This window comes from Schistocerca nitens, chromosome 4 (assembly GCF_023898315.1).
Source record: "Schistocerca nitens isolate TAMUIC-IGC-003100 chromosome 4, iqSchNite1.1, whole genome shotgun sequence".
In the NCBI taxonomy this organism is placed as follows: domain Eukaryota; kingdom Metazoa; phylum Arthropoda; class Insecta; order Orthoptera; family Acrididae; genus Schistocerca; species Schistocerca nitens.
The window spans coordinates 72,677,648-72,702,274 of NC_064617.1; positions in this window are offsets into that span (position 1 = coordinate 72,677,648).

Below are 24,627 nucleotides of genomic sequence, written 5' to 3' on the forward strand. Positions count from 1 at the left end.
CGAATCATCAGCGTCTCCGCAGCCGGAATATGTGGGCCGGGAAAACAGGCGAGCGTATTTTGGGACCAGTCTTCCTTCCAGGTCGCCTAACAGGCCGGAAATATCGGCGTTTCTTGCGGATGATTTTGCCTGCCCTGCCGGAAGAAGTGCCATTGATGATTCCAACGGTTATGTGGCTGCTACATGATGCTGCTCCAGCCCACTTCGCCGTTAACGTCCGGAAGCATCTCAGTCGTGTCATCGCTGGTCAATGGATCGGACGAGGGTGTTCAGTTGCATGGCCTGCTCGTTCACCTGATCTCAACCCGTGCGATTTCTGGTTACAGAGCATCTCAAAAGTATCGGGCATGCAGAGTTCATTCCACATGGGGAGATACTGGAGCAGCGTATTCATGCTGCCTTTGACACTGTTCAGACGCAGCCTGGCCCACGTGAATGTGTGAGACAGGACATGCTACGGCGTATACACGCATGCGTTGAGGCATATGTAATCCATTATCAACACATACTGTAACTGTAGCTGCATGGTAAAGAGCGTATTAGACAGCAGTCTCTGTTAACAATGTATGATTGAATAAATGGTCTCTGGCATTGAAACCATGCATTTTCAGACGGAAGTTCATTATCCCTTTTATTCTGTAAACTCTCATCGATCTCTCTTTCAAATTCTAAGGGTGGCAGGGGTAAAATACAGAAGCGGAAGGCTATTTACAATTTGTACAGAAACCAGATGGCAGTTATAAGAGTGGAGGGGCATGAAAGAGAAGCAGTGGTTGGGAAGGGAGTGAGACAGGGTTGTAGCCTGTCCCCGATGTTATTCCATCTGTATACTGAGCAAGCAGTAAAGGAAACAAAAGAAAAATTCGGAGTAGGTATTAAAATCCATGGAGAAGATATAAAAACTTTGAGGTTCGCCGATGACATTGTAATTCTGTCAGACACATCAAAGGACCTGGAACAAAAGTTGAACGGAATGGACAGTGTCTTGAAAGGAGGATATAAGATGAACATCAACAAAAACAAAGCGAGGATAATGGAATGTAGTCGAATTAAGTCGGGTGGTGCTGAGGGAATTAGATTAGAAAATGAGACACTTAAAGTAGTAAAGGAGTTTTGCTATTTGGGGAGCAAAATAACTGATGATGGTCGAAGCAGAGAGGATATAAAACGTAGACTGGCAATGGCAAGGAAAGCGTTTCTGAAGAAGAGAAATTTGTTAACATCGAGTATAGATTTAAGCGCCAGGAAGTCGTTTCTGAAAGTATTTGTATGTAGTGTAGCCATGTATGGAAGTGAAACATGGACGATAACCAGTTTGGACAAGAAGAGAATAGAAGCTTTCGAAATGTGGTGCTACAGAAGAATGCTAAAGATTAGATGGGTAGATCACATAACTAATGAGGAGGTATTGAATAGAATTGGGGAAAAGAGGAGTTTGTGGCACAACTTGACAAAAAGAAGAGACCGGTTGGTAAGACACGTTCTGAGGCATCGAGGGATCACAAATTTTTCATTGGAGGGCAGCGTGGACGGTAAAAATCGTAGAGGGAGACCAAGAGATGAATGCACTATGCAGATTCAGAAGCATGTAGGTTGCAGTAAGTACTGGGAGATGAAGAAGCTTGCACAGGATAGAGTAGCATGGAGAGCTGCATCAAACCAGTCTCAGGACTGAAGACCACAACAACAACAACTCATCGATCAGTCCGTAGGGCTTATACACTCTGTATAAGCTGTTGTATACGAAATTTGTAGTTACTCATTTCTCTGGCTATATGGTTAATGCAAAGTCCAATAAATAAAAGAAGACGAGACACGAATTCGCTTATTTTGACCTCTCTTCCACTGGGTGTTCTAGGGAGGCGAATTATGGCACCTGCCGTGTTCTCGTCACCAGCAGAAAGACAACAGAAAGCATGAAAGGTCACCGTCTCCAGACAGATTAGCTGGTGGCAGCTCCCCTCGCCGCAGTACAGCAGAGTTGCAACGGGTTATTTATAGGGGCTTCGGGCGCTGCTGGGAGCCTGAATTTTGCAGCAGACGGCTGACAGCAGGTAGGAGCAGCAGGCGGTGTGGCGTGACCTGCGGCACGGCGGGCGCGCCGCGTGTCAGGGGGCGTGGCCCGCACGGCGCGGCCGAGTGCCTGGCGGGCCTGCTCAATGTCCGGAGGCCGCGGCGCAGGCGCTGAGGAAGGCCAGCGGCGCGGCCAGTCGATAGCCGCTAGCCGGGACCTGCGCCCCGCTCAGGAAATAATAAACCGACCCGGCCCGAAATACTGCGTCCGCCGTCCGGCAGCGCCACGCCGCCTACCACTCTGCCCTGTCACACCACCTGGCCGCGTTGGGCTGGCCTCTCATACCCACACCTACCGCTAAATCTGTCCTTGTTATGGTCTGCAGTGAGAAGGCTCCGTTAATGCAGTTTTCCACGCCAGCCTTTTCCCGAGCAAGACACTGCATAAGTACTGAAACCTAAATCTATTTGAACTTGTATACTGTACTGAAGCCAGTCCTTCGTCTCCCTCCACAATCTACCCCACCACCACCACCACCACCACTACCCTTTTCCTCGTCCCCCCATCCCACTTACACACCTTCCCACCCACTCACGCACCTAGAAACACACACACACACACAATTCCTTTCATTACTACATTAACTATTCCTCGATACCTCGGGATGTCCCCTGTCAACCAGTTATATCATTCAGTCAGCTTCATCATCATAATCGTTTTCCAACTAGAGTCTCCCTGGTGTGATGTACAAGCGCTCGCCGTCCCCTTCTGTCTTCATACGTCCTCTGTTCCAGGACAATTTCCCCGCCCGCATCTCGTGGTCGTGCGGTAGCGTTCTCGCTTCCTACGCCCGGGTTCCCGGGTTCGATTCCCGGCGGGGTCAGGGATTTTCTCTGCCTCGTGATGGCTGGGTGTTGTGTGATGTCCTTAGGTTAGTTAGGTTTAAGTAGTTCTAAGTTCTAGGGGACTGATGACCATAGATGTTAAGTCCCATAGTGCTCAGAGCCATTTTTGCCACAATTTCCCGTTTGTGTCTTTTCTCCTCCACATCTGATCTTACAGTCTCTATCCAGTGTTTATGGGTGATCCGGTGGTTTTCTTCCTACGAGATTCAGGTTGAGGTGATCTTTCGGCAGGTCTTTCTCTGTTCATTCTCATTATGTGTCCATACCACTGAAGCCTGCTTTTCTTTATGACACTGGTAACAGGAACCTCAATACCAGCTACTTTCCTATTCAACTCATTCTTGAATTTGTCCTTTCTAGCTGTTTAGTTCATAGTTCCAAGAAATCTCATTTCTGTTTCCTGAATTCAGCTGGGGTCTGTGTTTAGTAGCGTACGTGTTTCTAAACCGTATGTTAATGTTTGTACATGGTTAGGTGTGGTACATGATCACTTTCGCTTTTCGTGGCGTTTCATTATACCAGAGAAGATTTCTGATTTAACTATAAAAACTGGATGCTTTCTGTGTCCTGCTGAGTATTTCCTGCTTAATGTTCTAGAAACACATTTGAGGTTGTTCCTTGTCTGTTGATGCTCATTCTACTGTCTTTGTTTTACTGATCTTTAGTCCGAAATTTTTGAATGTGTTGTCACAATCATTAAGTTTCTTCTGTGCCTAGCTTCTGCCTCTTCCTCTTAGTCTACTTGCACCGCAAATTTCTTTTTTCCCCAATTCCATTCAGTACGTTATAATGTGGCGGAGGGGGATAACAAATACTGAAATTACCGATACAAGGACTAGTGACGTTTTCGATCCCACAGTTGCTCACTTTTTTCTCACACATTTTGAGTAACTGCTGTTCTGTCTCTGCGTATTTCTATTTCGTTAAAGATTTTGTTTTCTCTTTCATGTCATGTTTACGCAACTCTCGACCTATAATTCATTTTTGCACGCAAATCTGTTCTTCACAGAAACTTCTAATATTATCGTCTCGTCAACAGCTCTGGGATCGTATCTCAATATTTATTCACCTTAAAAGATTTCTATCCGATAGAATCCACAACACACACAGAAACCGAACTTATGTTCGTAACAAAATTCACAGAGTGATAAATTTGTAATTAAAATATTTACTAAGAACATTTTTAAAAGACGCTGTACGGGGTGAAATAGAACTCCATTGACAAACTGTCAGAGGTGGTAAATCTCTTTGCTTTCCATATTTTCGGAGGTAGTAGTACTTAAAGGAAAGGAATAGTTCAATAAACATAGGCTACAAAGTGCATACCTTAAGAGCTATGAACACTTGTTTATCACTACTACTGTGCAACACATATCTTCTGTGGAACAACAGCTCATCGTTGTTAAGGAATGTGTTTTGGGGCCCATGTTTAATAGACACGTTTTTCTTGTTTCGGTCCGTACTACCACCCCTGAAATGTGGTCGGTGGAGTTCTGGTTTACGTTGAATAAGCCACTTTCATACAAAAATGCAATTTAGTCTACATTGTATTGATGGCAGTATTACGTCATGTGTTAAAACTTATTATGAAATTTTAATTTTAAATTGTAATATAATGAATGTAATACAGTGATCGAGCTCAGTATATGTAATTGCATTTGCACGTAAAACGACAGAGGCCTCTCGAAATCTGTTCGATTTGAGTCTTCGTGTGGTGTGGTAGGCATTAGGTTGCGTGCAGTGTGGCAGAATCATGTTAAACCCTATGTATTTTGTTATATTTGATCAATATATTGAAAACGAACTTTAAAGCCGAGAGTAAATCGTTTCAGTGACCAGAGTCCTATCGCTGTGTTCCTACACGCATTATGAAACCAGTTATACAATTGATATTTGCTGCGAAGAGTATCATTAATGATCACCCAATACAACAAACGGAGAAAATCCAAGTACCAAACACAAAATTTGATAATTTCGTTAGTTTTAAAACTGTAGTAGACTTCTTATAACCTGTTAATTAGTTATCCCAACTAAACTTCTAATCTTCAGCGTTTTCCTTTAGCAATACATTTCAAAAGCCTTTATTCTCTTCTTGTCTGGCTCTTGTCTCCTTTTCACTTCCGTACGAGGCTACGCTCCATATAATTAAGTTTGTAAAAGAATTCCTAACACTTGAATTTATTTCAAATTTTAACAAAATTCCACTTTTCAGGAACGTTTTTCTTGCTACGTCATTCTATATTTTACATTCTCTCAATCGCGGCCACCGTGAGTTATTTTACTGCCTAAACAGTGAAGTTCATCGTGTACTTTTAGTGTGTGATTTCCTAATCTAATTCTGTCAACGTCTATTGATTTAATTCGTCTATGTTCCATTACCCTTGTTTTACTTTTTGTTGTTATTCATCTGACAACCTCTTTACAAGAGATCCACTCCGTCTAACTGTTCTTCCTAGTCCCTTGCTGTTTCTCAAAAAATTACAGTGGCATCGGCAAACCCAAAGTTTTTATTTCTTCCCCACGAACTTTAATTCCCTATTCAAATTTCTTCTCGGTTTCTTTTACTGGCTGCTCACTGTACAGATTGAGCGACATCGGGGAGAGGTTATTCCCTTCTCCTGCTTCCCTTTCACGTACTTCAACTTTTATAACTGCAGTTACTTCCTGTACACGCTGTAGATAACGTTTTGCTCCCTGTACTTTACCCCTGCTACCTTCAGAATTTTAAAGAGTGTATTTCAGTCAATACTGTTGAAAGCTGTCTCTAAATCTTACAATTTTCTATATTTAGCTCTGCCTTTCTTCATTCGATTTCCTGAGATGAGTCGTGGGGTCTGTATTGTCTTACGCGCTCCTACATTTCTCCAGAACTCAATCTGACCTCCCCCGCAGTCGGATTCTACCAGTTTTACAATTCTTCTGTTTGTGTTAGTACTTTACAACTATGACTTATTAAACCGATGGGTAGGCAATACTGACATCTGTCAGCACCTGCCTTTTTGGAATAGGAATTGTAACATTCTTTTAGAAGTCTGAGATTCTTTCGTCTGTCTGATATATGTTGCATACAAAATGATATAATTCTGTCATGGCTGAATTTCCCAAAGTTCTCAGTAATTCAGATCTAATATTGCCTGCTCCAGAGGACTACTTTTTACTAGAACCCTGCAAAATTCTCCTCGCAGTTTCAGGCCTTCCATCTCAGCTTCATTTATTTCCTCTTCTCTTTCTGTAATATTATCTTCAAGTTTGTTTTTGCTGTAAAGACCATCTGTGTATTCCATTCAACTTTCACCATTCCCATCTATGCTTAGTACAGCATTGCCATCTGAGCTACACTCCCCAATCCGCCAAAGCTTCTTTGTTATTTTTCTTTTTCGTGTTAGCAAATCACCAACTTTTCATTATTCCTTGGCCCAACATTGATCTGCATAACTACCTCCATCTATTTGTTTCCCATAGATCTCCAAGAGTACACGAAATGGCAATGCAAGGTTTCATGTCTTAGATCTGACCGCAGTTCCAGGCTTCACCTCGGTACGATGACCTGATTGAATAGCGTTCAGGCTGTTCTTCGAATATTAATGCCAATAGGATTCTCTTCTAGAAGTGTTTATCAGCTCGTGTAAGCTTCACATTCTGGAAGTGCACAATATGACAAATTGAAAAGATTGCATTATTTTGAACTACCTTGTATATGATACCGATGCTATCAGAAAAATATGAGAGTCGATATCACAAATAAACATTACTTCGAGCTCCTTTGTATTTAATGCCCATGATATAAGAAATACATCAGAAAGAGGAGTACAGTTGAGATTATAAAGTACTTGGCTTGATTACATGTTGGGAGCAAACTCTACCATTCTTCTTTCTTCTTCATTTTCCCTGGTCCTTAATTTAGGTATTATAAAACATCAGCTAACAACTTCCTTATAGCAATTTTCAGTGTATCGTACTTTATTTTCTTCGATGTAATTACATTGTTGCCAAATGGCACGAGAGACCATCAGGGTCTCGATGTACTTGTGTCTGACCTTGGATGTCCACCACATTTGATCAAGTATACGCCTTGTTAATCCTGGCGCCCAATAAAACTTGATCCTATCGAGCAGTTTATTACAATACAGATATATATATATTTTAATTGACTAATATTTGTCGTTTGCTATATTCGTGTTTCACAGACACGTATTTACTTACTAACAGTTTGGAATCAGTTTACTTAGATTTCTTTTTAATTGAAAGAATTTGGAGCAAATCAGGTTGTTATGGTGACCTTTAGTTTCACTTACCAGTAGGGAAGCCTTGCCAATACTTCTATATGAGTTTTAGAACACATGCCTCCTGTTCAGTTGAGTCACCCCTGTTTAATTCAGACAGGTGATTAATTATTCGTTGCAAGCTTCTGATTTTTCAGCTCATATCATCTCATAGCAAGGAATCGTTTCACTGTTTAGGTCACCGGTTTTCTGATCTCGAAGCATCTCAGTGGTATACTAAACGCTCAACTGGCACCTCATATTACTGTCATACTTGGGGTTACTTTTTCCCTACTCTCAGATAAAAAATTTCTTATGTGCAGACAAATTTTCGTGTCATTGCCATGGCAACATTGGATTTCTTGTTGTGTGGTAGGTGCTTCTGCTGAATACGCTGGGACAGGTGGAATGGTTACAGACAAGAAACAATTAGCAGACTTTTAATACTATTTAGATAAATTCTTTAGCACAATTTCAGTTCTCCTAATGAAACTTCCATGGTCAACCAACACTGCTCAGCTCTCTCTTAGACTGGGGCAGTAGACAGAAATTTTCTCCCACTATATGTATGTTTTTCCATTCCATCCAATATAAATAGCTAAATGTTTGCACTCGTGAGTCTCTGACATTGCTATAAAATTAATTTTTATGAACCAGTCATGGGCCTCCTTCCAAAATTTAAACATCTACTGCTGCTTCCGCCTCCATCCCACAATGGCTCTGAGCCACAATCAGTGTGTCTTTTTTTCTCTTTTCTCTGCTGATCTCATCTTTTCTAAATGTCATTCCTTACGGTCCTCACACGCACTGGAAGTTTACTGCACATGCTGGGCACCCGTGAAGCCTTCATAAGCCTTCCCCTCTTCCAGAGTTGCTGCCCGGGGTCTTCGCATCTGTTGTAAAACAGCGCTCAGTTCCCAGCAAGTACCCAAGTGAATTCTGGCTTTCAGCAGAAATATTTTTACGGTCTGGGCGCTTTGTACCCCTTGGAGTTCTTTGCGTTCGCATTCCCAGCTAGCCATTCCAATCTGCGTAAACACTACAATGATCTGACACTTTAAAGAAGTAAACGAAACAGTACTACTAAGATTTGTAATCATTAGTGGGAGATTTAATTGTGCGCTTACTTTCATGCACCTTTAATAATTTAAATGGACTTGGTATTCTCGTAGATTTAACTGCATGCATACTTTTACGCAGCGTTAATAATTTAAATGGATTGGGCATCCTAATCTGAATAATGGTCTGTTAATAGGGCTAAGGAGGAATTCTGAAAAACTGTCCTGTAACATCCTCCACCCACAGCACATTCTTGCGACCTTACAGAGTTAATAGTAAGGCTGAGCTCTACGAGTCTGACTCAGAATTAATGGAGTTCAGATTACGCTATTATCTAGCATTACGGTACACAGCTTTCTGGTTTACAAAGAACGAATGAGCCAGAGCAAACGAACGAGAAACGAACGAAATACGACTGAGCACGGAATGCGGGACAGCATGGAGTCTTTGATCGTTCGGTAACCTTGGTAGCGTGCTTTCACTGCCAGAAACATAGTCTGCATTGCAATCCTGCAGGAGGCTGCAGTTACCTACACAAGTCACGTCTTTAGTGTGAGGGCGAGGACTTACATAGCTGTAAAATTGCGCTCTTTACGTGGCGTTGACGCGAGGACAAGCACGTAAAGTCTCCCTCTGTAACCATGTAGGTCACAAACAAAATTTGAACGGAAACAGGTTTTCCTACTGGTCAACGCCATATTGAGATTTTTAATATAAGTTATTTATGGCATCCACATAATTATTCTGACATCACTGACTAATACTCCTACCCTTTCACACCACATTGATAACTTCATAATTTTGGGTATAATTAATTTATTCGAAGAGACTCGCATATTAACTTTATGAAGTTGGTAATAAACATGTAATCAACCCGTGATTACGGCCATTCGGGTCGTGATTTCATCAGCTGTCATAATCTGTGATCGGAATTTAGTATTACTGATTATAATACATTATCTCTTTATATGGTCTCCATTTAATGATTTATTTGGTCTCACCAACATGAGTGTTAATCGCTCTGGTAAAGTCTGTGATCTGTACCGCCTTGTAAGTATGCCATGATTACGGGCAGTATTTACGAATCGATCGTACAAGGGACTTGTAAACTACCTCTGTCGTGGATGAATTACTTTTCCTTTTGTCTTTTACAATGAATTTCATTCTAACGTCTGCGTTTCTTACGTTTAGTAATATGTGAGTGTCGTACTGGAAATTGCTCCAGAAGGAGAAGGAATAAAATCTTTCAAGGTCGCTAAGGAGAAGTAATAAAATCTTTCAAGGTCGCTAGTGACAACACTAATTTTTTCAGAGATGCCGAAGATCTTGTAAGAGCAGCTGAAGGGAGCGAATAATATCATAAAAGTGGGTATAAGATGAACATTAAAATAAGTGAAACGTGACGGTAGGAATACATTTGCATTAAATCGGGTGATGCTGGAGAAATTATCTTAGGAAATCGGACATTAAAAATATTAGACGAATTTTGGAATTTGAAGAGCAAAATTACTGATGTTGGTAGAAGTGAGGACAATAAAAATGCACACTTGTGAAATCAAGCTTTTCTGAAAAATTAAAATTTGTTTTCATATATATTTAAGTATTAGGATTGCTTTTTTGGGAGTGTTTGTCTGTAGTATAGTCTCATACGAAAGTCAGTTATAACATAAGCAGCCAGACAAGAAGCGAATGGAAACTTTGGTGCAACGGGAAATGATGAAGATTAGATGTGCAGATAATATAACTTAAGAGTGGTGTTCGGAAAAAAAGAAACGTTACTACAAGAAAGAATCGTTTTTTGTAGGACAACAGCAGAAAGTGCAGGGCGGTAAAACTTGTAGAGGGAGACCGAGGCTTGAACACATTTAGCAGGTGGAAATGGATGTAGGTCGCAATAGTTATGCAAATGTGAAGAGGTTGGATTGGATTGGATTGTTTGGGGCAGGAGACCAGACAGCGAGGTCATCAGTCTCATCGGATTAGGGAAGGACGGGGAAAGAAGCCGGATGTGCCCTTTCAAAGGAACCATCCCGGCATTTGCCTGGAGCGATTTAGGGAAATCACGGAAAACCTAAATCAGGATGGCCGGACGCGGGATTGAGCCGTCGTCCTCCTGAATGCGAGTCCAGTGGATGTGAAGAGACTTGAACAGGATCGGCTAGTGTGAAGTGCAGCATCGAACCAGTCTTCGCACTGAAGTCTAGTACAACAATATTTGTCATCAAGATTGGAAAATAATAGTTCTTTTTACATACACTTCTTAAAAACTAATGTCAAAATAGTCCAAACAGAAATTCATTTGTACACAGGTGTGCAAAACTTAAGGACGAGAGTAATTTTTCGCATGATATGTCACTGTCTACTGGCTCAGCTCGATGAAACTGGGACCTTACATAGAAAGAACGGCTGCAGTACAGCACGCGAAGAAACAAAGAAAGCGCTGTGAGACGAACAAAAATGACACTTTCATTCAAAGAGAATAATTCGCTGCAGTAACTAGTATTCATGATGGTCCGCTGGATATTCAAACGGCGAGACGTAGTTCTTAGTAGGGTGTGTTATCACCAAGGACGGCTCCAACGTGATCCCATGCTATCCCCAATGTTCGTAAGGAATTCGTAGGGCGTTCTGTTCCTCCACCAGTACAGTAGACAACTGGTGGATGGTCTTTTGCCAATGGAGGACGTGCTTCAGTACGTGTACCCACCACATCCCACATACGCTCAATGGGAATTAAGTCAGGGGAACGGACAGGCCAGTCCATACGCCGAATGTCGTCGCTTTCCTTCTTTCCACTTGCGCAGCTCGATGTGGTCGTGCATTCTCTTCCATGAAAGTGAAGTCGGGGTCAGTTGTGCCGCTGAGAAGACACGCTAGGAAAGGACTAGAGTGTCATAGAAACACTGAACGGTGACTGTACGTTGAGAGGGAACAGTTTGTACCATCTCTTTACAATTAGTTTTTGTGGTGTGCATACTGTAAGACCTTCAGTACCCACACCATCAGAATATTTGACTTGTCGCTCTAACGAAGTAGGCGAGTGTCAGCAGTATGTCTCGTGGTCTTATCGTGGCGTGTTTATCTTCTGCCGTTAGGTCAGACGATAGAAATGCCACTGGCACGCTTAGAGTAGCAGGTTGACGGTGACCAACTTTAAACCGAACTTGATTAATTTTCACACACATTTATTGAAATAATAACAAGCATAAAAATTACTTAACTTGGTTCTGGATGCTATTCACAATTGAGAATCTGAAGTTACTTTGGTATTGGTACGTTAATCTTATTCTCATATATATCTCTGATACTTAACAAAAGTGTCTATACATTTATCTTCATGGCTATGTACAGGAATATGGTAATCTTATTAGGCGCAGACTGAAACTTGACTATAGACCGGTACAGACAAATGTAGAACTCGTACAGACTGGTACAGAATAATGCAGACTGGTACAGACTGGTGCAGACAAATGCAGACTGACTAATCGGAGGTCTGTACACTCGTTATAATACCTCGCGCGTTCATGTATCGCAGCGCGTGTGATCCGCGAGGAAAAAAGGTTCTCATTGTAATCTCATTGGCTGCGTTACATATTAATACGCGGATCGGCGGAAGCAGAATTTGGTCCGTCTCTATGGCAGCGCCATCTCGTAGTGCGGAGAGGGACGAGCGCTGCGCCTGCGCTGTTGTGCTTAGTGGGGCGCGCTCTAGTGGGAAAGTTGTGTATGCGCTGACTATGCAGAACTATGTACACAACAGTTTTGTTGTTGCATTATATTGAATATACTTTCAACATCTTTTTTAGTTTAACTCGAGTGAAGAAGTGGACTACCTGTTTCTTTAATTCATAATTACATAAATGCACTTCCTTTGCTTAATCCCTCTACGTTGCCTTGGGTTAATTAACTTTGGGGTTTGTATTAAGAGTTCGTCTGTTGGTAGTGCCAAGGCAGAGATGTGGTCACCCTGAACGTCGGTTTAGTGCCAACCTGGAGTAAAGACAGAGATGATGCACCTGTTTGCCAGGGGATAGTTCGGGGTTGGTAATAGGTCCCCCTACCCACCATGTAAGAGGAACGGCCGTTGAGGGCCGCCATGACAGCCACTCTTGGGGCAGCGGCTGAACTGAGCGGACGGAATCGAGGGCGATCTCCGTCTTTGCCGCCAATTTCACTGTGGGATGAGGTGTTATGTGTTACACTGTTATTAATCCACTCTCTTTCAGGACTAAATTAGCGTGGCGTTACGGCTATTCATTCATTTTTTGAGAAATTTTGCCTGTAGTTTACCGCCAATTTCACTGTGGGATGAGGTATTACGCGTTACACTGTTATTAACACATTCTTTTTCAGAACTGAATTAGTTTGCGTGTCGTTACGGCCATTCATTCATTTTTTGAGAATTTCTGCCTGTACAATTAAAGTTTTCATTTAGGGTTGCTTTTCCAGAGGTGAGCATGGGGGCTCGCGTTATCCATTTACAGTGCTGCAATCACTGGCTGTCTTCAGCACACGAGACCAGAAATAGCTCTAAGGAAATCGTATAGTTTCACTTTTAGAAGCAGCGTTTTTTGCAGTGTTAAAGTAACCTGCTGCCTCACCCTGCCTAGTTAGCTTAACACGTGGTCGTAACGGCTGATGAATAATTTAGATGGCGATTCCGTGTGAAACCTGGTAGGAGGTGCGCGTGTTTCGAGTGAGTTACTTGAGGTTCTAAGCGTGTGACATAATATTTTGGGCCATCTCATAAATTTTGTTCACGGACGCTTTTAACCCCCACTTGCAAGCAGGACGTCCTAACCACTTTGATAAAGAATAGGTTGAGCGTGTGAATAATTGTATAGAATGGAAAGCAAGAACGAACAGAGGGGTGAGTACAAAGAAATTAGCTGTTGGTATCGGTCACCCACGTGGTGCCGAATTGCACTGCCAGCGAGCTACCAGATCGTTCTTGGAAATTAGTTAAGGTGAGGATGCTTGTGTGCGCTGTTAATAGTTTATTTGCGTGTGCCATATTTCACATGATGTTTTAATCTTTAGGAATTTGCTTTCTTTTGTGCATATGCGAGACGTTTGTGTCTGCTTTGTTCCCCGTTTTCCCGCCAAAAGAATTTTTGTTATCACAAGGGCAGCAACGTAATTCCATCCTCTTTCCCAGTGCTTAAGTAGCAACGAGATGCCTGTTAGTTTAGACACCTTCAGTGCGAGACAAAACTAGAAGTTACTTGACTTGGCTTTGTTTGCTGCAATCATTAAGTTTGTTAAGTTTCTGGGAATATAGATAATAACTGTCTCATAAACTCGATGTCATGGATTTAGTGGTCATTACAAACCCCTGTCCGGTGTAGAGAGTAATGTTATCAACAAAGTGGAGTCCTTATAGACCATGTTAGAGCGTGGCATTTACTTACTTGCCCACCTGGTTTCTTGAGCCCTCCCCCGCGTTATCCGTTGCGCGATTTTAACATAATAACTGGACGTCGGGCCGGCCCTCTTGAATTCCTTCCTTCCGAGCATTTAACCAAGCGGGTAAGCACGTGTAAATGAGGTGCCTTGGCCACACACGTCTGGCACACTCCAGCATAGATAGAAGGATGCAAAGGTAATGATACATAACCAGACGGAAAACTTTCAACGTATTCAAAGATTTGTTGGTCAGAGACGCCTGTGTAATATTATGCCTCCAGCCACGATAACACTTGGACCATTAAAACGATCGCTTCAGGCGACGTATCTTCATACGGTGAGTGGTGGGAACACGTAATGCACCCAGGAACGTTGTCAAACATGATCGTTTTGCTGGTCGCGGTGTTATGTTGTGAGGAGGCACAATGACGCGTGGACATGTAACCTCCCCCTCACTTATCGACCTTAATGACAGTGAAAAATTAAACCGCGTGTACCTAATGGAAATTTGGGAAAAGCAATCGTCACCGAAGTTAATTTGTCGGTAAAGAGGGAGGAAAGGGTTACATCTAAATGAAAGGAAAAATGCTAATGAAACTGGTGGAAATTAATTTTGAAAAGGGGTAAAGTTAATAAAGAAAGTAAATTGCGGCCGTTACGTTAACAATTAACTAGCGGTAGTTAGAAATTTGAGATTTGGGGAAATTACGGTCGCCAGTCCTAAGGACAATTACTATAGTAACTGAAAAAGAAAGGTTATTACACATATAATTAGCACTAGAAGCGTGGCAACTGAAGGTTGACACGTGTAGTGTGAAAACTGAAAGTTTGTCAGAAGTAATAAATTTCGCTACACTCTGACTTAATTTAGCAAAAGAATTAATATAACCGGAAAATTGAAAGTTAATTTAGTGACTGAGATTAATAGTGAGCTTTCTTTCAGAAGCACATCGAAATTCAGTAAAATACGGTTAGTCTTGAACTACCTCAACAATCATTTCAAAAGCTACTTGAATCTTCGCAATTTAGAAATAAGAGATTTAACCTTGAACTTGAATTAAATGCTTCTGAACAATTAACAATAGTAAAATTTAGTACGTACCAAGCTGAGCTGCAGTCACAGGTAAGCTAAAATACGGTAACAAAACTCGCACTCTTAATTTGTGCTTGTGTAATCTAGATATCGTAGCCAGCTATGAATACCTTAACTGAACTTTGAAATTAAAGCAGTGAAATCGAATGATGCTGGCATTTGAATTTCAACGACACTCGGGTTCATTCCGGAAAAGGAAGGGACCCTGCTTGGTAATGCAATTGGGACACTGAGCAACAAAGGTTCATTCTAAGTAGCTGTAATTTTGTGATGCAACAATTTTAAAAGTTTGAAAAGCTTAGGTGTGCCATACAGTTCTAAAACTTTACGTGCTTCCAGTCTTCCTTGTTGGTTGATTGAAGGTTTGAAGTCGTCGATCGAGGAGGTGGCGACAGTCACTCATTGTCGGCCGTCGCTGTTGCAGAAGCTGGATGTTGGCGCGCCTTCTTCTCGACACGGTCACCAGACGAAACGGGCTCTTGATGTGCGCCAGCTAATGCTTCCCGTCCGCGACACCATGTCAGAAACTATCATCGCAAGTCGAGCGCAATTACATGTTGCCAAACCCCGAAAGCGCGGCAACTCGCGGGAGCTTCACACAACACACCTGGTCCACTGCACCACCCCAGCCAGACTCCACCTCTGCCCGCGCTCCACGCGACAGAGTTAACACTACCAAAGTTCTTAAACACTTTGGTTCTCCACACGACCTATCGATGTATTCGTTCGATAGCATAGTTTTCCCTAGGCCAGACCCAGCGTCTAAATACAAATAATATTCACAAAACAAACCAACATATATATATATATATATATATATATATATATATATATATATATATATATATATATATATATATATAAACAGTAAAACAATTACAATATATAAAGAGACAGAAATGCCATCTCTTGAGTTAACAAAACAAGGAAAAAAAATTATAGTACAATAGATGGAAATAGGAGGATATGCATTTCCGGAGTTACACGTGCCCCACATTGTCTGAGGATGTTCGTGTAACGTAAACAGACTCAGAAAATGTCCCTAAAAAGAAACTGCGGAAATGCATATGCTCAAAACAAAATTTAGCATTCGTCTAATTAACCATAAATCAATTTTTAGACCATAATAATTGAGTGGAGGCACTCCTAATCTTATTCCACTCTGTCATCTTGCACAAAATAAAACAGGTTGACAACATATTAAAATTCATAGAAAACATAGAAAAAGGTTTAGCTATTCCAAAATCGTCAAAATTCGTAACACTATCAAGAAATGGAATACTATTTACAAAATTAATCAGAGTACATGGTCATAAAAACAGGTAGATCAAAATACGCAAATTAATTATTAATTACATATTATACACATTTTATGTAAGCTTTTCATAATTAATATTCTCGTCATGAGAATCCAATTAACGCTAAACAAGGAAATAATATTCAGCAGATAGAAAAAACCATAAATATTGACAGCAGAATTCTTTCAGCTGTCCGGGAAGAAAAACAATTCCGCCTTCCCTACTCGCAAGTGCAAAGAATGCCGACAGCGGCACATGAGCCGACAGCGGCTCCGCCTCGCCAGTATTGTTGCGCCCGCCTGTGCGGCACGCTTGATCTCACTCGTCTGTGTAACGGCATTTTCAGAACGTCCGTTTCACTGAATTTTTTCGGAAAAACTCACTCCCGAGTAATCTCAAGGAGTCCATTAACACTATCACAGTGGAAAACTCAACACTGTCCATCATCACACATGTACAAGCCTGAAACTTAAAACATCGTCTAAGTACATCGGCAGTGCCTGGTAAAACACATATTCATGAAATCTTACAGCTTGTTACAAAATCATATTTCCATTCCTTAATCTACTGTGACTCAGCTGAAAACTTAAAATAGCAGCTTGGATTTTTCAGTTGATTTATAATGACTCTCTCTTAAATCATTTAGTAAAAATTAATTACTTATTAATTACAACTTCTTTAATGTCCTCTTGGTCAGGCAAAAGCATGGCAATCTAGCAAATCGTTAAATCTTACACTCTATACTTACATACTGTACAAATTACCCATTCTGTGGTATTAATCATTCCTAGGTTGGTACAATTTCAAGTCTACAATGTTCCGTATACCTAATAGTTTTCAAGAGCTTGGATACTCTAAGCAATAAGCATTTGTGTGAGGTATACCAATGACTTTATATGGTCCATTATAAACAAATTTAGAGATTTCACTGTCTATCTCGCTCGATTTCTCATGAGCTTTTACAAGTATTAAGTCTCCGATTGCAAACTTAGCAAAACGCGCTTTAGCGTCATGACGACGTATGCGAGCATCGGCTTTTACCTTCATTACTTCTCGCAAACGATCTTTTTTCACACCAATACTAATGTCAATCCGTGGAGGGAATTTGATTATCTCTTCCAATTCACTTTCTACACTTTTGTCGATGCCGAGATTCCTCACGTTACGGCAGTTCAAATTCATTCCTACGTCAATGTCATCCGGCCAGTTAACAATGTGTATAGGCTAGTATTGCCTATGCACACCGTCTCCTGCCTCGTCAAAACTAACTACTATTGCTTTATCTTGTGACGTACATGTCAAAGTTTTGCTTTCGCAATTAATCACTGCACGGTACTTTAATAGCCAATCTAACCCGATAATTACTTCCGTAGTTAAGTCTGGCACGACGAAAAACTCTTGTTCAAATCGTGCCCCACATATCTCGAAGTTGACAAAAATCTGTTTTGTGACCGGTTTACTGGCCTTCCCAGTAGCACCGATAATTTTCACTCCTGTTACTGGCATAACTACGATACCAGGTCTGTCTTTCAGTAACTCAAATATTTTCCCAGATACAGCACTCAATTCTGCACCGGTGTCAATCAACACGTTTAGTTGTAGGCCGTGCATATTAATAGACACTACTATATGTCTACACTTGTCCTCGTCTGTTTCTTTATTTTCCCACAGTAAATCCTCGTCTATATCCAGGTCACTCCAGAAAAAACCATCTGGCTTTGATCCTAAATCCGGCTTATCTGGCGGCTTCTTCAGCTTCTGTTCACATACAGTTTTAATTTCAACACGTTTGTCCTGAGGCTTAGTCTGTAGCTTCGCCTCCAATACCGAAACCTTTTCCTGTAACTCGTCAACTAGTGAGTGTTGCTTTGCTATCAATTCACTAATTGTCACCTTCGTTGATTCCACTTTGGTCAGATTGATCTCATCTGCCAATCTACCTGGAGGAATGTGCCCAGTAGTATCTGCAATTACTTCCTCTGGATCTGCGCAACCCACACTGCTACCGTCTGACCGTATAACGTCAGCTCTAACCTCATACACTCTGTAATCTACGTGCTTTTCTACCAATCGTGTCCGGCTATCACTAAAATTTTCGTAAACTTTCTCCTTAATACTCTCGCAATGTTTAAACTGGAGGTTTGCGTCGGATGGGTCGGCTACTTCTACCACTATAACTTTCGGTAAGGTCTGCCGGTTAGGGCCAGAACTTTCCGTTACTGCTTCAACATCTAACTCCTGCGGGACGAAACACGACGAATCTTGCTCGTGCTCCCCATTAACATCAACTATTTCTGGTAAAGTCTGCCGGTTAGGGCCAGAACTTTCCATCACTTCACAAACACTATCTTCCTGCAGGACGAGACGCGGCATATCCTGCCTGCGCTCCCCATAAACACTTCTCCCGTACAGGCCCCTATAATCTCTTAGTTCGTCGTATAAGCGACTGAATTGCCTTAACCAGACCTCATCCCTCTCTGCATCCCCTCGCTCGATAACGGACGTGTTATCCGACATCTGATTATCTCTCAACAATTGCGAATCATTCTTAATCTCCAGTTCCGCTGCCACATTATAATCGTTTTCCGTAACACTACTTAAATTGTTCTCACTGACAGTGAATGTATTTTCTACTGCCGTGTCTACAGCTGATCTACTACTTGTGGGCGCACTTCTTTCTCTTAACACTGGCACACTCTCCCACCGTTGAATATTCCATACGGAATTTTCGTAACGACGACACCTGGGTTTTCTCGTGTTATTGGGCCTCCAAAATTTCTCCACGCCCGGTCGGCCCCTCACCGGGGCGGCCAATGGTTTCCCTGTCTCGTCCCAGCAGATACGCTCCCCGGATGCTGCTGAGGCGGATGATCACACTCTCTGGCGTTATTACTATTCTGCGAAGCCCGTATCACGTTAGTATGATACTGGTTTCCGTCATTCCTGTTATTATTTTCATTGTACCGATTGTCATTACGGCCCGAACCACTACTGTTGCATGGGGGCTTAATTAAAATAAAATGAAAATAATTTTAATTTTTGGTTTTAGTAGCTGTCTGTTCGATTACGAAGTCTCGTAAACGGTTGGCCCTGACTAGTATTATTACGCAATCTGACTGCATGAAACAACAACAAAGACTGAAATGGAAATTTTCATTAACACAATTAATTAATTAAGTCCCCAGCAACTATAAAACCTACGAAACCAAAGCACAAGTATAACTGTTCTGTGTGTGGAAGTATGACTCAACGTACGCATCTGGCACGGTTCTTCTTCAACAACACAAGAAATTTTAAATATCATTTATACTGAATTAATTAAAGAAAATAGAAATACCATAATTACTCAAGAAAACCAGAATTACACTCTAATACAAGAACACAAGCCAGATGCTTTGTTGACTGAACCTGTAATGACGCATTATTCAGGACATTGAAATAATGAGAAAGAAAAGAAAAGTAGTTTGTTACCTTAATTTATATTGATGAAAAGCACTCTAGACATTACAATCTCTCCACACCGACTCGCTACTATCACATCTCAACAAGAACTTTTCAGTATCACATCTCAGCAAGCACTGCCTACTAGCTCATTTCAACAAACACTCCTCACTACGACATCTCAGCACTGACTACTACAAGTCCTCGGCAAGCACTGCCCACTACGACATCTCAATAATCACTGCCAGTGGAGGCGGCGGAACAATACTCTCTAGCGCGATCTCTGGCGCTGTGGCTCAGTGTAGCCACCTTTCACATGCCCTTCCTCCACGGGCTAGAACTTGATGGTATTTTTGCCAGGCTGGCTCTGAGCACTATGGGACTCAACTGCTGAGGTCATAAGTCCCCTAGAACTTAGAACTACTTAAACCTAACTAACCTAAGGACAACACACACATCCATGCCCGAGGCAGGATTCGAACCTGCGACCGTAGCGGTCGCGCAGTTCCAGACTGTAGCGCCAGAACCGCTCGGCCACCAGCGGCCGGCCTATTTTTGCCAGCATTGGTGGTGAAAATACCACCAAATTCGTCAAAAAAATACAGACAAAAATAAAAGATAATATTAATGCGTAAATATCATATAACTAGATAAAATTTTGGCTTTGCACTGACCTTTCAATAACCTAATATATAAAATACAGTAAGCAATACAAATTCTTTCATACATGTGCCTTTACATAATAGTTTACACAAGTATTATGTGGTTAAACAATTCAATCAATAGCGTCAGCAATGACGAATATGTGCAGGTAAGAGTCTCATAACTTTTCACAAACAGTAATACACAAAAAATCAGTTTATACAAATATTCACATAAACGCTTTCCATAGCTCAAGAATAAGCAGTTGACAGTTCCAGCAGTAGCACCCAGCAACGGTCAACAGGTGCAATAACAACAAGTAACATTATTTCAATAGAAGCAGTCCATCAGTGGCACCCAGCAATGTTGAGCAGGTGCAGACATCAACAGGTGACATCTTTTCAGTAGAAGCAGTCCATCAGTGGCACCCAGCAATGTTGAGCAGGTGCAGACCGCAGTCCATAATATTCGCTTTCACTAATCACACTGTTCATCAGCAGAAATTAAACATGACTAAATGTCACACATCATGTTGAAAAGTGCAGCACCATCACTAATCAGACAGCTCAGGCATGAACAATAGTTTGAATACACATACAATGCTTTTACACTAAACATACAAATCATAATAAACACACAAATGATATCAGATAATTGTCATATTAAATATTACAAATACACAAATATCAGTAAACCTATAATATTTATGGGTGTCAGTGCAAGCCACTACATACAAATAAAATAATATTTAGGAGATAGGTGGGTAGGATTAGGAAAGGAAAACACACAAAACACACTCACTCATCTTTCATCCACATTTAGTGCTACTGCGTAGTTGAATAGTGTTAACTGTGTAAATGCAATTCTGTCAAAATTTTATGTTCATCATGTGTATCAAGTAGTAGTGGCAGCAATGTATAACCGTCAATAATAGTTAGTCAACGTCATAGTCATCATGTCAAGACCAATGTTTGCCAAGCCAGATCAAAATGTACGGTTGCTGAACAACTGTCAGTGAGCCAAGATATGCAAATACTTCCTCTCTTCAAAAAAAGTATATACTGCTTAGTGATTTAACAAAGTGTGTGTGTAGACAATCTTCCTTCTACTTGAGTGTTCTAGTCTGCCATCTTTATCCTCCTTGTTCCATATAGACCAACGAAAAGAAAAAAAAATATGCTCCTCACTTACTTCACCTCTTATCCACCAAAACTCCAATAATCATCAGCATCACATAATCTCAAAACTTCAATAATACCTCTTCAATACGTCGATCATCAATATCATTTACCTTACCTCTTGTCCACGAAAACTCCAATAATCATCAACTTCACATAATCTCAATACCTCAATCATACCTCTTCAATACGCCGATATATATAACCTCATTGCCAATATCATTTCACTTCCATAACAACTCTTTCCTCTAGTCAGTCTCCTCGAACAAGTGCAGACAAAATCCTAATGCAAACCTCATCATCTCATACAATCCGAAGACACAATGTCAACACACAACCTCTCGTGTAATCCATCTGATCAAAATCTGCTACTCATTATAAATTATAAGATACATTTTGTTTACCTTGTCCATCATTAACTAAAAGAAATGCGTACATGACCTCTAACAGACTTAGTTTGAATAACTCTCAGTAATTAATTACGATTACGGAGTGTGAATGATCATAATATTTCACAGTGTGTACACCACTTCAAGAATCATGGCAGAAGCAAACATGTGGAGTATTTCTTGTGTCAAGTGTCACTTCCTATTTCAATTACTCACGAAAAATGCAGTGTAATAACTGTCGATGGTCTAAACCTAGTGTTGGTATGTCATGTCGTTATCTTCCTTCCTATTAGCATAAATTTATACAGCTTCTATAAAACCTCCAGCTCATGTGACTTCTATGAAGTTTCTCGTACTAATGTCGTTCGTCGAATTATAGCAGTTCATTTTCTTATCTTAAAAATATAAGGCACTGAGCGTAAGCAAAACATGCAATAGCGAGTAAATATACCAGTAGAGAACAGAATGTCAACAAGTGGATGCAGCACAATCCCTACAACGAGGCTCTGCCAAGCAAACAATCTATAATTAATACCACAGTGTAACCTAAACTCTATGTTCGTACACAGTATATCAGCATTTCTATATTCTAAATTAAAGAGTAGTTATGACAACAAAACAGAAGTGTGTAAATATGCAATCCATACGCACAGCAGCAAACATATATCTTACGTAATAAACAAGTCATTAGCATCATTCAGCATAAGCAAATAAATGTTCATATGTAATCTTAATAAGTAAACATGAAGGCGCAAGCAGATAAATCACAAAGTGTAACCTACATACCTAACTACAGTCAGCACAATTAATCAGGTGACAATTATAATTTAAATAAATAAGCACAGCAGGCACATAATAGAAAAATATGACATCAGTGAAAAAGCAGTGCAGCCAAGCGATGCATAATATATACAAATAACAAGCCTGTTCAATAATCAATAATCGTCAAAATTAGTAAATGTACACAAGCACGTCGCTTCACAAGTAAATTCATAGAACATGAAATTTAGCACAAAGTATGAGTCATGTAATCGCAAGCAGCAAATTACGTCTAAAGTACGTACCTAAGTGGAAATATGTTACCTGAAAAATAAACTCAATTAATAGTTACCCTTTTTAGTTTATTACTTTTTTTCTTCGAAATTACATTCTTCCTAAAATTTTCTCCATAGCAAGTCGTCTTAACGTCGGACACGCACAGAATTTACCTGAAGGTCTTAAATATTTTACACAACCGTATCCTGAAAAATACTGAACGTTAATAACATAATTTATAAAGTCACCATAGCTTTATACAGAATTTAGTCGGAGAAATTAGACTGTGTGTCTGTCAGTGCATTCGCACTGAGCGCTCGATCAGCTGTAGGCGCGTGACGTAGAAAGTGATTGTTTGCGGTCAACGACTGCCTTGTGCGGCGCGCAGACTTCACTGTTGCTTTGAGTACGCGCCGCCGCCAGAACACGGCGCGGTATCCTTGTATTCTCTGCACGTTTACATGTAGCTGTTAGTTTCTCTAAAGTATGTCATTCCACAAAAATTTTTACGTTCGATATATGATGTATTCCCTTAGAGCGCCGAGATTTAAGAGTTTCTACTTCAACAGTGTTATCATGAATAATTTTGCGAATCCTATATGGACCGTTATAAAGCAGAAAAAATTTGCGACATAAGCCTTTTCCTTTGTGAGACAAACGGTGAGACTTAATTAATACCTTCTGACCAACTGAAAAAGTTTTTAAACGACCAGGACGTTTAGCTGATTTCTCTCTTCTAGCAGCCGCAGATGCAATATTTCGTAGAGCCAGGTTGACAACTTCAGAATGCCGCAGTTTCCGTGAAGGCGGAAAAGGAACGATTTCAGAAATGCGATTTGTTGGTACTTTATTTTTTAATATCAATAGAGGCGGTAAAGAAGTTGAGTCATTAGGAAGTTCATTCAGAATGTTTTGAAAAATATGAAGATACTGATCCCAAGTTCTGTGATTCTGATGACAATAAAGATGGCACAATTTATTGATTTCCTTCATCCATATCTCTGAAGCATTAGATTGAGGGTGAAAAAGTGAAATGAAAATTGGTTTAATCTTACGACGCCGTAGAGTACAAAGCCAAATTTTACAGCGAAACTGTGATCCATTATCTGATATAACCTTATCAACATGACCAACTTCTTTAAGAAAGTGTTTGATGAAAGCATTAGATACTGAACGAGCTGTTGCTTTGCGTAAAGGTGTAAAACACACGTATTTTGATGTCAATTCCACTGCTACGAAAATGTACGCAAAACCATTAGTAGAACGAACCACTGGACCGAACAAATCGACTGCAGCCATGTCCTTTAATTTCGCTGGAATGATAGGAAACAACGGTGCTCTGTGAGAAACAGTTGGCGGCTTAGCCTTTTGACATAATTTGCATTTGGCAAGAACAGATCGAATACGTTTTTCCATATTACTGAAGTAGCAATTTTCTCGTAATTTATGAAAGCATTTTCTGGGACCAAAGTGCGCATAACTGAAATGTGTGTACCAAATCAATTTATTGAACCACTCATCAGGAATACAAACTAACCAAACAGAGTTGTCGACCGATTTTCGTTTGAAAAGAATGTCATTGCGGACTAAATAATGCTGTCTAATCGCTACGCTTTCCTTTCTCCTCCACTTCTCCTTAATTTCCTTCCAGATTGGATCCTTATTTTGCTCCTTAGCGATGTCCTGGAGCGAAGACGAAATAAAGTTCTCAAACGCAACACCTTGAATGTACACCAAACAACAATGGTTTTCTTTGCAGTCCTCTTCAACACTTTGTTTCAAACCCATAGGTGCCCGTGATAAAGCATCAGCAACAATATTTGAAGATCCCTGTATGTAAACAATACTAAAATCAAATTCCTGCAGGTACAACGCCCATCGTGACAATCTGCCATGAGTTAATTT